Source organism: Nerophis lumbriciformis, linkage group LG18 (assembly GCF_033978685.3).
Source record: "Nerophis lumbriciformis linkage group LG18, RoL_Nlum_v2.1, whole genome shotgun sequence".
In the NCBI taxonomy this organism is placed as follows: Eukaryota; Metazoa; Chordata; class Actinopteri; order Syngnathiformes; family Syngnathidae; genus Nerophis; species Nerophis lumbriciformis.
The window spans coordinates 28,990,001-29,003,471 of record NC_084565.2 but is presented as its reverse complement, the minus strand read 5'-3'; the positions used below and the strand labels follow the sequence as shown (position 1 = coordinate 29,003,471).

At 38.3% G+C, this 13,471-nt stretch overlaps 1 protein-coding gene across 1 annotated transcript in view; it reads right to left on the bottom strand.

Annotated features, from left to right (window-relative positions):
• The window catches only part of sema6bb (sema domain, transmembrane domain (TM), and cytoplasmic domain, (semaphorin) 6Bb), a 484,419-nt gene that overhangs the window by 187,560 nt on the left and 283,388 nt on the right, over positions 1-13,471 (bottom strand). The gene's annotated exons all lie outside the window — the stretch shown is intronic.

The following is a 13,471-nucleotide window of genomic DNA, read 5'->3' as shown; positions in this document are numbered from 1 at the left end:
GTTTTTTTTCATATTTTATCATGACATGGATGGATGGATGGACAAGCGAGGTCCCTGATTTGTGCCGATATCGGTTACTCAAGGCAGCAATATCAGTCTCGTATCAGAAGTGAAAAAGTTGTATTGGGACGGCCCTAATATTTATCAATGTTTATGCAGCAAACATAATGTATAACAATTCAACACATTTCATTAGTATTAAACAGAAAAAAAGAATGCATGAAGCTACTTGAGCCATGTTTTGAATTGTTGGTTGCGTTTTAAAATTGCGGACTTACGGACTTCATTACAATTCCTATTTCATTTCAGGAATAATTACAGAAGGATTAGACAATTTCAGAAACTACATTAGTCATGTTTTCAACTGTTGGTTGTATTTTATTGCTTGTTGAAACAAACTAACCAACGCTGCAGCTTTTTTTTTTTTAACTCGCCCCTCCAATTCAAAATCTGCCTCATTATCTCCCCTATACTTTAGATCTAAATTAGCATTTTTATAAGATCACCACCCTCCTATTCCGATATTGAAAGTGTAAATAATGATTATTAAATAGAAGAGAGTGCTTATCTAGCCACTTAAGCATGATCACAAGCCCTTCATAGAAAACACACGGGAAAGATGATAAAAAAAATGCCTAACACAAAAGGTAAACAAAAGATAAAGATTTTATTTGGGGGACAGTCCAATTCTTAATAAAAGGCAGAATGTTTGTTAAAAGTACTTCTCAGTTTCTTCTTGTCAGACAAGATTTAGGTTATTATAGATGGAGATATATAATAAAATGGTAAATGGGTGGTACTTGTACAGCGCTTTTCTACCTTCAAGGTATGGGATATACAATATAAAAAAAGATTCATATGGCCCTATTACTGGGCAGGGCTCGCAATGCAGTCGGCTGAACATAATGGAAAGTGGCACTCTAGTGGTCAAAGTTGGAATCGCCACAAAAGACATTTGAAGGTATTCAACACTACTGCCATCTGGCGGTTGAAGTGGATATTGCACCTCCCCGTGTGTCAGGTGAACCGTAATAAATATGAATCCCCTTCCTACTGTAGAAGATATATTATACCAAAATCTTGTCTGACTAATAGATGGAATATAACTTAAATATATTGTATTGTAGTGATCACAATAGGTATGATTTGCAAATCCTTTTCAACCTATATTCAATTGAATAGACTGCAAAGACAAGATATTTAATGTTCGAACTGGTAAACTTTGTTATTTTTTGCAAATATTAGCTCATTTGGAATTTGATGCCTGCAACATGTTTCAAAAAAAGCTGGCAAAAGTGGCAAAAAAGACTGAGAAAGTTGAGGAATGCTCATCAAAAACTTATTTGGGACATCCCACAGGTGAACAGGCTAATTGGGAACAGGTGGGTGCCATGATTGGGTATAAAAGCAGCTTCCATGAAATGCTCAGTCATTCACAAACAAGGATGGGGCGAGGGTCACCACTTTGTGAACAAATGCGTGAGCAAATTGTCGAACAGTCTAAGAACAACATTTCTCAGCCAGCTATTGCAAGGAATTTAGGGATTTCACCATCTACGGTCCGTAAATCATCAAAAGGTACAGAGAATCTGGAGAAATCACTGCACGTGAGCGATGATATTATGGACCTTCAATCCCTCAGGCGGTACTGTATCAAAAAGCGACATCAGTTTGTAAAGGATATCACCACATGGGCTCAGGAACACTTCAGAAAACCACTGTCAGAAACTACAGTACATAAACTGGGGCGGCATGGCGTAGTGGGTAGAGTAACCGTGTCAGAAACCTGAGGGTTGCAGGTTCGCACCCGGCCTCTTACCATCCAAAAATCACTGCCGTTGTGTCCTTGGGCGGGACACTTCATCCTTTGTCCCCGGTGCCACTCACACCGGTGAACTGAATGATGAATGATAGATGGTGGTCGGAGGGGCCGTTGGCGCAAATTGCAGCCACGCTTCCGTCAGTCTACCCCAGGGCAGCTGTGGCTACGAAAGTAGCTTACCACCACCAGGTGTGAATGAATGATGGGTTCTACATGTAAAGCGACTTTGGGTACTTAGAAAAGCGCTATATAAATCCCAGTTATTATTATTATTATTAAACTCTACTATGCAAAACGAAAGCCATTTATCAACAACACCCAGAAACGCCACTGGCTTCGCTTGGCCCGAGCTCATCTAAGATGGACTGATGCAAAGTGTAAAAGTGTTCTGTGGTCTGACGAGTCCACATTTCAAATTGTTTTTGGAAACTGTGGACGTTGTGTCCTCCGAGACAAAGAGGAAAATAACCGTCTGGATTGTTATAGGCGCAAAGTTCAAAAGACCAGCATCTGTGATGGTATGGGGGTGTATTAGTGCCCAAGACATGGGTAACTTACACATCTGTGAAGGCACCATTAGGGCTGAAAGGTACATACAGGTTTTGGAGCAACATATGTAGCCATCCAAACAACATTATCATAGACGCCCCTGCTTATTTCAGCAAGACAATGCCAAGCCATGTGATACAACAGCGTGGCTTCATAGTAAAAGAGTGCGGGTACTAGACTGGCCTGCCTGTAGTCCAGACCTGTCTCCCATTGAAAATGTGTGGTGCATTATGAAGCCTAAAATACCACAACGGAGACTGTTGAACAAATTAAGCTGTACATCAAGCAAGAATGGGAAATAATTCCACCTGAAAAGCTTAAAAAATGTGTCTCCTCAGTTCCCAAACGTTTACTGAGTGTTGTTAAAAGGAAAGGCCATGTAACACAGTGGTGAACACACAAAACTATGCTATTGATGCTAGCGCGTGCGTCCTGTCCTGGCCCACTCTTTTTAATGTCAAGGTGTTGCATGTGATATATGGTGTCTATTAAGTCTGACAAGTGCAGAATTACAGTGTCCATGTAAAAAGTGGATACACCGCACAATAACGCATTTTGGAGACAGACTGTAAGAGACAGAGGCGACTTCCTGCTTCATGGAGGATGATTAACAGGCGGCGTTAAGATTCCTCGAGGGAATATGTTTCCCATTGATAGCGCCGTGACTCAAACGTTATGGAAATTCCTGTCCATCATGTAAAGGGATCCTCCTTGGTTCTTGTATCACCCTTTGATTAAAAAAAAAAAAAAAGGGTTTGTATTTTCATAACTGTAAATATATGATTCATACTGTTTATCAAAATGACTGCCGGGGGGCGAAAAGGAGTCTTACAACAATAAAGATAGTCTGAATAAACATTACACATCCGCTATATCATCACGCTATCACTGTGAAAATATTACCTTGTGATTCCCACCATTAGAGAACTTTAAACACAATATAAAAAGTCCCCCCCCCAAAAAAGAGGGCTTTATAGTTTAGGATCGGCAGACATCTTTTTTTTTTTTTTTATCATCTTTTGTAATTTGCTTTTAAACAACACAATATTATCAGTGACAATGTTATTACCTTTGCTATACAGTAACGTTAAAGTTAAAGTACCAATGATTGACACACACACACACTAGATGTGGCAAAATTATTCTCTGCATTTGACCCATCACCCTTGATCACCCCCTGGGAGGTGAGGGGAGCAGTGAGCAGCAGCGGTGGCCGCGCCCGGGAATCATTTTTGGTGATTATTTGGTGATTTGGTGACTATACAGTACATGTTATATTTAATGACTTCACGTGATATAAATAAGATGGTTTTGTCCCTAAACAAATGAATACAAATATTAACCATAACAATGAGAATTATTGTAGTATGTACAGTGCATCCGGAAAGTATTCACAGCGCTTCACTTTTTCCACATTTTGTTACGTTACAGCCTTATTCCAAAATGGAATACATTCATTTTTGTCCTCAAAATTCTACCAAAAATACCCCATATTGACAATGTGAAAAAGTTAAAAAAAAAAAAAAAAAATAAGTCACATGTACCGTATTTTCCGGAATATAAGGCGCACTTAAAATCCTTTCCCCCCCTTCAAAACCAGACAGTGCGCCTGATAACCCGGTGCGCCTAACGTAAGGTATAAGTTTGGTTGAGCTTACTCACCTCGAAGCTATTTTATTTGGTACATGGTGTAATGATAAGTGTGACCAGTAGATGGCAGTCAAACATAAGAGATAAGTGTAGACTGCACTATGATTGCAATATGTCTCAAGTAAACACCAACATTTGAAATGTTCCATTGAAAATACAGAACATTACACACGGCGCTCAAAAATCTATCAAAATGCTTTAGTACGACTTTGGTAAGCTATGAAGCCACACCGCTTAAATAATTGTTGGCGCATGCTGCTCCGTTATTGATTTAAGTAAAATCTGAACAGCGTGCAGGTAAAAATGAACCAAAGGCAAGTCCCGCTAGGAAAAGCCACTGAAGCATAGAGATGGCTATGCAAAACAAAAGTCAAACTGAACTAGCTACAAAGTAAACAAAAACAGAATGCTGGACGACAGCAAAAACTTACAGCACAACTTAAATAGTCTTGATTGCGAAAACAAAGCAGGTGCGGGCAATAGCACTCAAAGGAGGAAGGCGTGAAGCTGCTACAGGAGAACACCAACAAAACAGGAAGGGTCACCAAAATAACAGCGCAAGACAGACACTTAAGCACTACACACAGGAAACAACAACCAGAGGTGGGTAGAGTAGCCAGAAATTGTACTCAAGTAAGAGTACTGTTACTTTAGAGATTTATTACTCAAGTAAAAGTAAGGAGTAGTCACCCAAATATTTACTTGAGTAAAAGTAAAAAGTATGTTGTGAAAAAACTACTCAAGTACTGAGTAACTGATGAGTAACATACACACACATATCATATATATATATATATATATATATATATATATATATATATATATATATATATATATATATATATACACACACACATTTATATATATATATATATATATATATATATATATATATATATATATATATATATATATATATATATATATATATATATATATATATATATAATTTATATTTATTTATTTTGCCGTTTTTGTTTACATGTTAAAGGTGTTTTAATGAATATACATGCATGTTTAACACATATAGATTCCTTTCTTTCATGAAGACAAGAATATAAGTTGGTGTATTACCTGATTCTGATGACTTGCATTGATTGGAATCAGACAGTAGTGCTGATAGCGTCCACGTTTTCAAATGGAGGAGAAAAAAGTTCCTCCTTTCTGTCTAATACCACATGAAAGTGGTTGATTTTTGGCATCTTATTTGTCCAGCTTCCATATTCGTTTTTATACACTTTACAAGAAATACATTGGCGGCAAACTCCGTAGCTTGCTAGCTTGTTTGCGCTGGCTTTCGGAGACTCTTGTTTTGAAAGCGCAGGCGCGATGGAGCGGCACTTTTATTGTGAAGACAGGAACTGTGCAGTCAGTCTTTAGGCTTTTGACGGGATGTACGGTTGAAATAAAAGGGTCTTTTTTCCTTCACACTTTTGATTGATTGATTGAAACTTTTATTAGTAGATTGCACAGTACAGTACATATTCCGTACAATTGACCACTAAATGGTAACACCCCAATAAGTTTTTCAACTTGTTTAAGTCAGGTCATGTGACCGCCTGCTCTGTTTGATTGGTCCAACGTCACCAGTGACTGCATCTGATTGGTGGAACGGAGTGAACGTCACCAGTGACTGTATTTGTTGAAACGCAGGCACTATGAAGGTCTGTCTGACAGACCAAAACAATCAAAGCGTGCATTAACAGATCGATAAAAATTAGTAGCGAGTAGCGAGCTGAATGTAGATAAAAGTAGCGGAGTAAAAGTAGCGTTTCTTCTCTATAAATATACTCAAGTAAAAGTAAAAGTATGTTGCAATAAAACTACTCTTAGAAGTACAATTTATCCCAAAAGTTACTCAAGTAGATCTAACGGAGTAAATGTAGCGCGTTACTACCCACCTCTGACAACAACCAACTTAAAATAAGGCACAACAACCAGGTTGAGTTTAATTTTTTAACCTTTTCTGCTGGTGGTGTGCCTCTGGATTTTTTGTGTGACAAAAATGTGCCTTGGCTCAAAAAAGGTTGAAAAACACTGTATTAGTCAGACAAGATTTTGGTATAAAAGATATTTTAGGTACCGTATTTTCCGGACTATAAGGCGCAGTTAAAATCTTTTTTTTTTTTTCTCAAAACTCGACAGTGCGCCTAATGTACGGAATACGTCTGACTTTGCTTTCCGACATCAAAGCTATTTTATTTAAATGATAAGTGTGACCAGTAGATGGCAGTCACACATAAGAGATACATGTAGACTGCAATATGACTCGAGTAAACACCACCAAAATGATATATGTTCCATTAAAAATATAGACCATTACACACGGCGCTCAAAAATCTATCAAAATGTTTTAGTACGACTTTGGTAAGCTATGAAGCCGCACCGCTTGGTGGATCGTCGGCGCATGCTGCTCCGTTATTGACTTAAGTAAAATTGAATGTCATTAAAACAGTTAGCTCCATCTGTTGCCATTTCTAATATAAAGTAGTGTAAAGTTCTTACTTATATCTGTCAGTAAACTCGCCATGAAAGCGCTAAAACATACCGGTGTAGTGAGTTTACATTATTTAGCCGAGGAACTTTAGTTATTAGAGTTCCGGTCGGACAAAATTTCCGGCCTTGTTGTCATTTCCGGATGACGTCATGCTGAAGACATGCTGCTCCGTTATTAATTTAAGTAAAGTGAATGTCATTAAAACAGTTAGCTCCATCTTTTGACACTTCTTCCACTCCCGTCCTTGCACGCTACACCGCTACAACAAAGATGACGGGGAGAAGACGCTGCCGAAGGTGAGCCACGTAAATAAGACCGCCCACAAAACGGCGCATCCGGAAGCGACTGTCAGAAAGCGGCTTGAAGATGATCTGTAAAACATCATCTATGCAACATTTTGACCAAAGAACCACCATTACATGTTATGTAGACCACAAGGAAGTGCTTTACATTTAGAAAAATTTTTAAATAATATGACCCCTTTGATGCGCCTTATATATGAAAAAAACTATTAAAAATTAATCGGCAGTGCGCTTTATAAACCGGTGCGCCCTATGGTCCGGAAAATACGGTACATGATTATTCACAGCCTTGCTCAATACTTTGTTGATGCACCTTTGGCAGTAATCACAGCCCCAAGTCTTTTTGAATACGATGCCACAAGCTTGGCACACCTTTTTTTGGGCAGTTTAACCCATTCCTCTTTGCAGCACCTTTCAAGCTCCATCAGATTGGATGGGAAGCGTTGGTTTTCATCCAGGATGTGTCTGTACTTTACTGCATTCGTCCTTCCCTCTATCCTGACAAGTCTTCAGTTCCTGCCGCTGAAAAACACCCCCACATCATGATGCTGCCACCACCGTGCTTCACTTTAGAGATGGTATTGGTTGGTATTGTCTCATCAAACCAGAGGATTTAGTTTCTCATAGTCTGAGTCTTTCAGGTGCATTTTGCCAAACTTTTAACGAAGAAATGGCTTCTGTCCGTACAGGCCTGATTGAGAGATAGTTGTCCTTCTGGAAGGTTCTTCTCTGCACAGAGGAATGATGTAGCTCTGACAGAGTGACCATCGGGGTTTTAGTCACCTCTCTGACTAGACTAAGATGAATGCAGCAATGTACAGAGACATCCTGGATGAAAACTAATGCTTCCCATCCAACCTGATGGAGATGGAAAGATGCTGCAAAGAGGAATGGGTGAAAGGTGTACCAAGCTTGTGGCATCGTATTCAAAAAGACTTGAGGCTGGAATTGCTGCCAAAGGTGCATCAGTATTGAGTAAAAGGTCTGAATACTTATGGAGGTGTGATTGTTGAGTTTTCTATTTTTAATGAAATTTGCAAAATGAAAAAATAAAAACTTCATTGTCGTCATGGGGGTATTGTGTGTAGAATTTTGAGGAGAACAATGGATGTATTCCATTTTGGAATAAAGCTGTAACAAAACAGAATGTGGAAAAAGTGAAACGCTCTAAATTAATTCTGAATGCACTGTAATAGTGCTGTCAAGCACTTTTAAAAATAAACGTATGATTAGGATCTGTAATTAATTATTCTCTTCTTTAATTCCACTTAAAAAAAAAAACAGGAAAAGCACTCAACTTGAGATATTTTCATTTAAATGTATTACATTATTCATTACGATAGGTATTTAAACAAAATAAGTGGCTTTATCAAGTAATTTGTTGTTTTTAACAGACTTGAACAGATGCAGTCTGTTTTATTTAGCAAAATAAAACATCAGGTCCATATAAAGTGTTGTGCAACAAAAAAAGGAAAACACTATTATGAGCAATAACTGTTAAATGTTCAACTTTTTGATTTTCCTCTGCTTCAGATAATATGAAATACATAAAACATACCTATCAATCATAATGCTAAATAGATCGGAGGATATTTTGACTTTCCTTACTGTCATTTACATACATGATACATGATATCATGTTCTAAGCCTTATTGAACCTCAGAACATGAACCTATTTAATTAAAAAAAAAAAAAAAAAAAAAAAAAAAAAGTAGCAATGATTGTCACACACACACTAGGGGTGGCGAAATTATTCTCTGCATTTGACCCATCGCCCTTGATCACCCCCTGGGAGGTGAGGGGAGCAGTGAGCAGCAGCGGTGGCCGCGCCCGGGAATAATTTTTGGTGATTTAACCCCCAATTCCAACCCTTAACAGTTTTTGGTCCAGCTTCAGAGACGCGAGTGTGAACTTTATGACATCTAATTTTAAATACAGTATAATCTACACAATATTGTACATGTAATCCATCCATCCATTTTCTACCGCTTATTCCCTTTGGGGTAGCTGGAGCCTATCTCAGCTACAATCGGGCGGAAGGCGGGGTACACACTGGACAAGTCGCCACCTCATCGCATGTAATATATCACTAAATAGATCTTAAATATACTGTACACATCATCAAACATGTAGCATATCACTATATTGAGGCACAGATAATATAGTAATAATAATAATAGTATAAAGTCAGCAGTGTCAAAAAACCATTTCTCCATAGCTTGTCTACTATCAGAGCGATGCATATAACGTACATCTAAAAAAAAAAAGTGTCCACACTAAAAATAAGACAAGATTCAAATTTAGACAAACCATAAACACACTTCTTAAGTTCATGATGAATATTTTAGTATACTATATTATATATTAGATATAATTCATCCTATTTCTACGACGTAAAGTTGCGTACATCACCGCCTACGTTTCGTGACAGAGTGGGACTTCTTTTTCGCCGGGGCTATGTACAAAACCCAAAACCAGTGAAGTTGGCACGTTGTGTAAATCATAAATAATAGACTGCAAAGACAAGATATTTAATGTTCGAACTGAGAAACTTCCTTTTTTTTTTCTTCAAATAATCATAAACTTAGAATTTAATGGCAGCAACACGTTGCAAAAAAGTTGGGCATTTTTACCACTGTGTTACATGGCCTTTTCTTTTAACAACACTCAGTAAACGTTTGGGAACTGAGGAGACCAATTTTTGAAGCTTTTCAGTTGGAATTCTTTCCCATTCTTGCTTGATGTACAGCTTAAGTTGTTCAACAGTCCGGGGGTCTCCGTTGTGGTATTTTAGGCTTCATAATGCACCACATATTTCCAATGGGAGACAGGTCTGGACTACAGGCAGGCCAGTCTAGTACCCACACACTTTTACTATGAAACCACGCTGTTGTAACACGTGGCTTGGCATTGTCTTGCTGAAATAAGCAGGGGCGTCCATGATAACGTTGCTTGGATGGCAACATATGTTGCTTCAAAACCTGTATGTACCTTTCAGCATTAATGGTGCCTTCACAGATGTGTAAGTTACCCATGTCTTGGCCACTAATACACCCCCATACCATCACAGATGCTGGCTTTTCAACTTTGCGCCTAGAACAATCCAAATGGTTCTTTTCCTCTTTGTTCCAGAGGACACAACGTCCACAGTTTCCAAAAACAATTGGAAATGTGGACTCATCAAACCACAGAACACTTTTCCACTTTGCATCAGTCCATCTTAGATGAGCTCGGGCCAAGCGAAGCCGGTGGCGTTTCTGGGTGTTGTTGAGAAATGGCTTTGGCTTTGCATAGTAAAGTTTTAACTTGCACTTACATACTGTATGTAGTGACGAACTGTAGTTACTGACAGTGGTTTTCTAAAGTGTTTCTGAGCCCATGTGGTGATAACCTTTACACACTGATGTCGCTTTTTGATGCAGCCTGAGGAATCGAAGGTCTGTAATATCATCGCTTACGTGCAGTGATTTCTCCAGATTCTCTGAACCTTTTGATGATATTACGGACCGTAGATGGTGAAATCCCTAAATTCCTTGAATAGCTCATTGAGAAATGTTGTTCTTAAACTGTTCGACAATTTGCTCACGCATTTGCTCACAAAGTGGTGACCCTCGCCCCGTCCTTGTTTGTGAATGACTGAGCATTTCATAGAAGCTGCTTTTATACCCAATCATGGCACCCACCTGTTCCCAATTAGCCTGTTCACCTGTGGGATGTTCCAAATAAGTGTTTGATGAGCATTCCTCAACTTTCTCAGTCTTTTTTGCCACTTGTGCCAGCTTTTTAGAAACATGTGGCAGCCATCAAATTCCAAATGAGCTCATATTTGCAAAAAATAACAAAGGTTTCCAGTACAAACGTTAGGTAATTTGTCTTTACAGTCTATTCATTTGAATATAGGTTGAAAAGGATTTGCAAATCATTGTATTCTGATTTTATTTACCATTTACACAACGTGCCAACTTCACTGGTTTTGGGTTTTGTATTATCTTTAAGCTGCATAGCAGTAGTGTTGTTGCTCCCAGTCGAGCACAATAACCCCTGATTTCCACAGGACGCGTCACGGATCGTATTTTACACTTTGCAACGTCCTAATGGGCAGAGACTAACATAAAGTAAATTTGTCAAAGGTTTTCAGACGTTATTTCACTTTGTTGACCCAAATGCTGATTCTGGAGGTCCAAAATTAAAAAATATTATACAGGCATATCCCGGGCAGCTATGTGCGCATAGGGGGGATCCTGTGTCAAATGCCAGCTGATACGGGGGCCGGGGAACCAGGGGCTTGGTTCGTGGGAGCTGTAAGTGTCATCCAGGGATGATGTTACTGTTGTGTTGTTGTTTGCTAAAAAAATTAATATAAAGTTGTCGACTCGTCGTCTTGCAAGGCAAAACTGGTCGTCTTTTTCACGAGTCAAGACAAGTCACTTCTGTCACAGACGCACCCGCCTGCGGGTATTGATGCACGGCAAAGCTCGAGACGTTCCTAGGTGTGGACTTCAGTGTTAACTTTATCACATGGCTATGCGCGGAGTCGCAAAATCTTGGAAAATCGCGGTATTTTGCTGCCCGTACGGCAGATGGCGCTGCAGGTCGGCGGCGATTATGCATCGCGTCCGTGATGCGTTCTGTAGAAATCAGGGGTTAGAGGGCGAGACAACTCGCAGGCATACAGAAACAGCAACGTTACAGATTAAAAATGTGATTAACGCAATTAAAAAACATAACACACTGAGTATGACTAATTAATGAATCGCAATTAACAGGATAATTTGACAGCCCTTTTATTTCATATCACTAATAAAATTTATAGCGACTAGCGCAGGGCAGGGGTCGGCAACCCAAAACGTTGAAAGAGCCATATTGGAGCATAAATACAAAAAACTAATCTGTCTGGAGCCGCAAGAAATGAAAAGCTGTGTATAAGTCTTATAATGAAGGCAACACATGACATAAGTTTCTGTATTAGCTATAATAGCCTACTATCAAAATGACTTTAAAATTCTTATATAAGTCTTATAATGAAGGCAACACATGACATAAGTTTCTATATTATCTATAATAGCCTACTATCAAAATGACTTTAAAAATCTTATATAAGTGTTATAATGAAGGCAACACATGACATAAGATCCTATATTAGCTATAATAGCCTACTATCAAAATGACTTTAAAATTCTTATATAAGTCTTATAATGAAGGCAACACATGACATAAGTGTCTATATTAGCTATAATAGCCTACTATCAAAATTACTTTAAAATTCTTATATAAGTCTTATAATGAAGGCAACACATGACATAAGTTTCTATATTAGTTATAATAGCCTACTATCAAAATGACTTTAAAATTATTATATAAGTCTTATAATGAAGGCAACACATGACATAAGTTTCTATATTATCTATAATAGCCTACTATCAAAATGACTTTAAAATTCTTATATAAGTGTTATAATGAAGGCAACACATGACATAAATTTCTATATTAGCTATTATAGCCTACTATCAAAATGACTATGTGTCGCAGGCTGAATCAAATATTTGTTGACAGAAATGTTGAAATGTAATATTTAGTCTACACATTTTTACAACATTAGACACCATTAGTAAATCAGAGGCTACTCAGAAGGTGAGATAACTCCTGGAAATTACTGGCTTTTTATGACCAAAGGTATAGATGTGTGTGTCCAAGTTAAACGGCAGGCTGTCTTCTTTTAATAGATGTATTACAATCTTTGCAAGCTAGATAATGTTTGCTGTGGTCTGGAACAACATGGCACACAAACAATCAGAAATGCAGCCAATATCCAACTTCTCTTTTCAGTAAAGGTTTTAGTTAATGCACCTTTTAACTATCAATTTTAATCCACTTTGTATCCTTTTTATAATGTTGCCCCTGTTGTTTTAAATGGAATTGTTGTTTTACCTCACCTATGTTTTGCACAGCGCTTTGTGATTTTATCTGTGAAAAGCGCTTTATAAATAAAATGTACTTACTTACATTCTTACATACAGATAATGTGTCATGATTAGCCCTAGTGTGTGAATGTGAGTGTTGTCTGTCTATCTGTGCTGGCCCTGCGATGAGGTGGTGACTTGTCCAGGTTGTACCCCACCTTCCGCCCGATTGTAGCTGAGATAGGCTCCAGCGCCCCCCGCGACCCCAAAGGGAACAAGCGGTAGAAAATGGATGGATGGATGGAGACAATCAAATATAAATTATATACAAATAGGATGCAAGTAAAGGATAATAAATGAGCTCAAATATACCTACAAATGAGGCATAATGATGCAATATGTACATACAGCTAGCCTAAATAGCATGTTAGCATCGATTAACTTGCAGTCATGCACTGACCAAATATGCCTGATTAGCACTCCAACAAGTCATTAACATCAACAAAGCGCACATTTGTGCATTCACGCACAGTACAGTACAAAACGTTTGGTGGACAAAATGAGACAAAGAAGGATCGGAAGATTTTACATGTAAACAAACTGTTGCGTCACAGTCCATACTATAATGAGTTCAAGAACCGCCGAAATGAGTAGGACAAAACAATGTTCACCAAATACTCTCATCAGTGAAGCATACACACAAACATATTAAACAGTGGTTTTTCTAACAATTGGGAAGGTTTGTGTCATG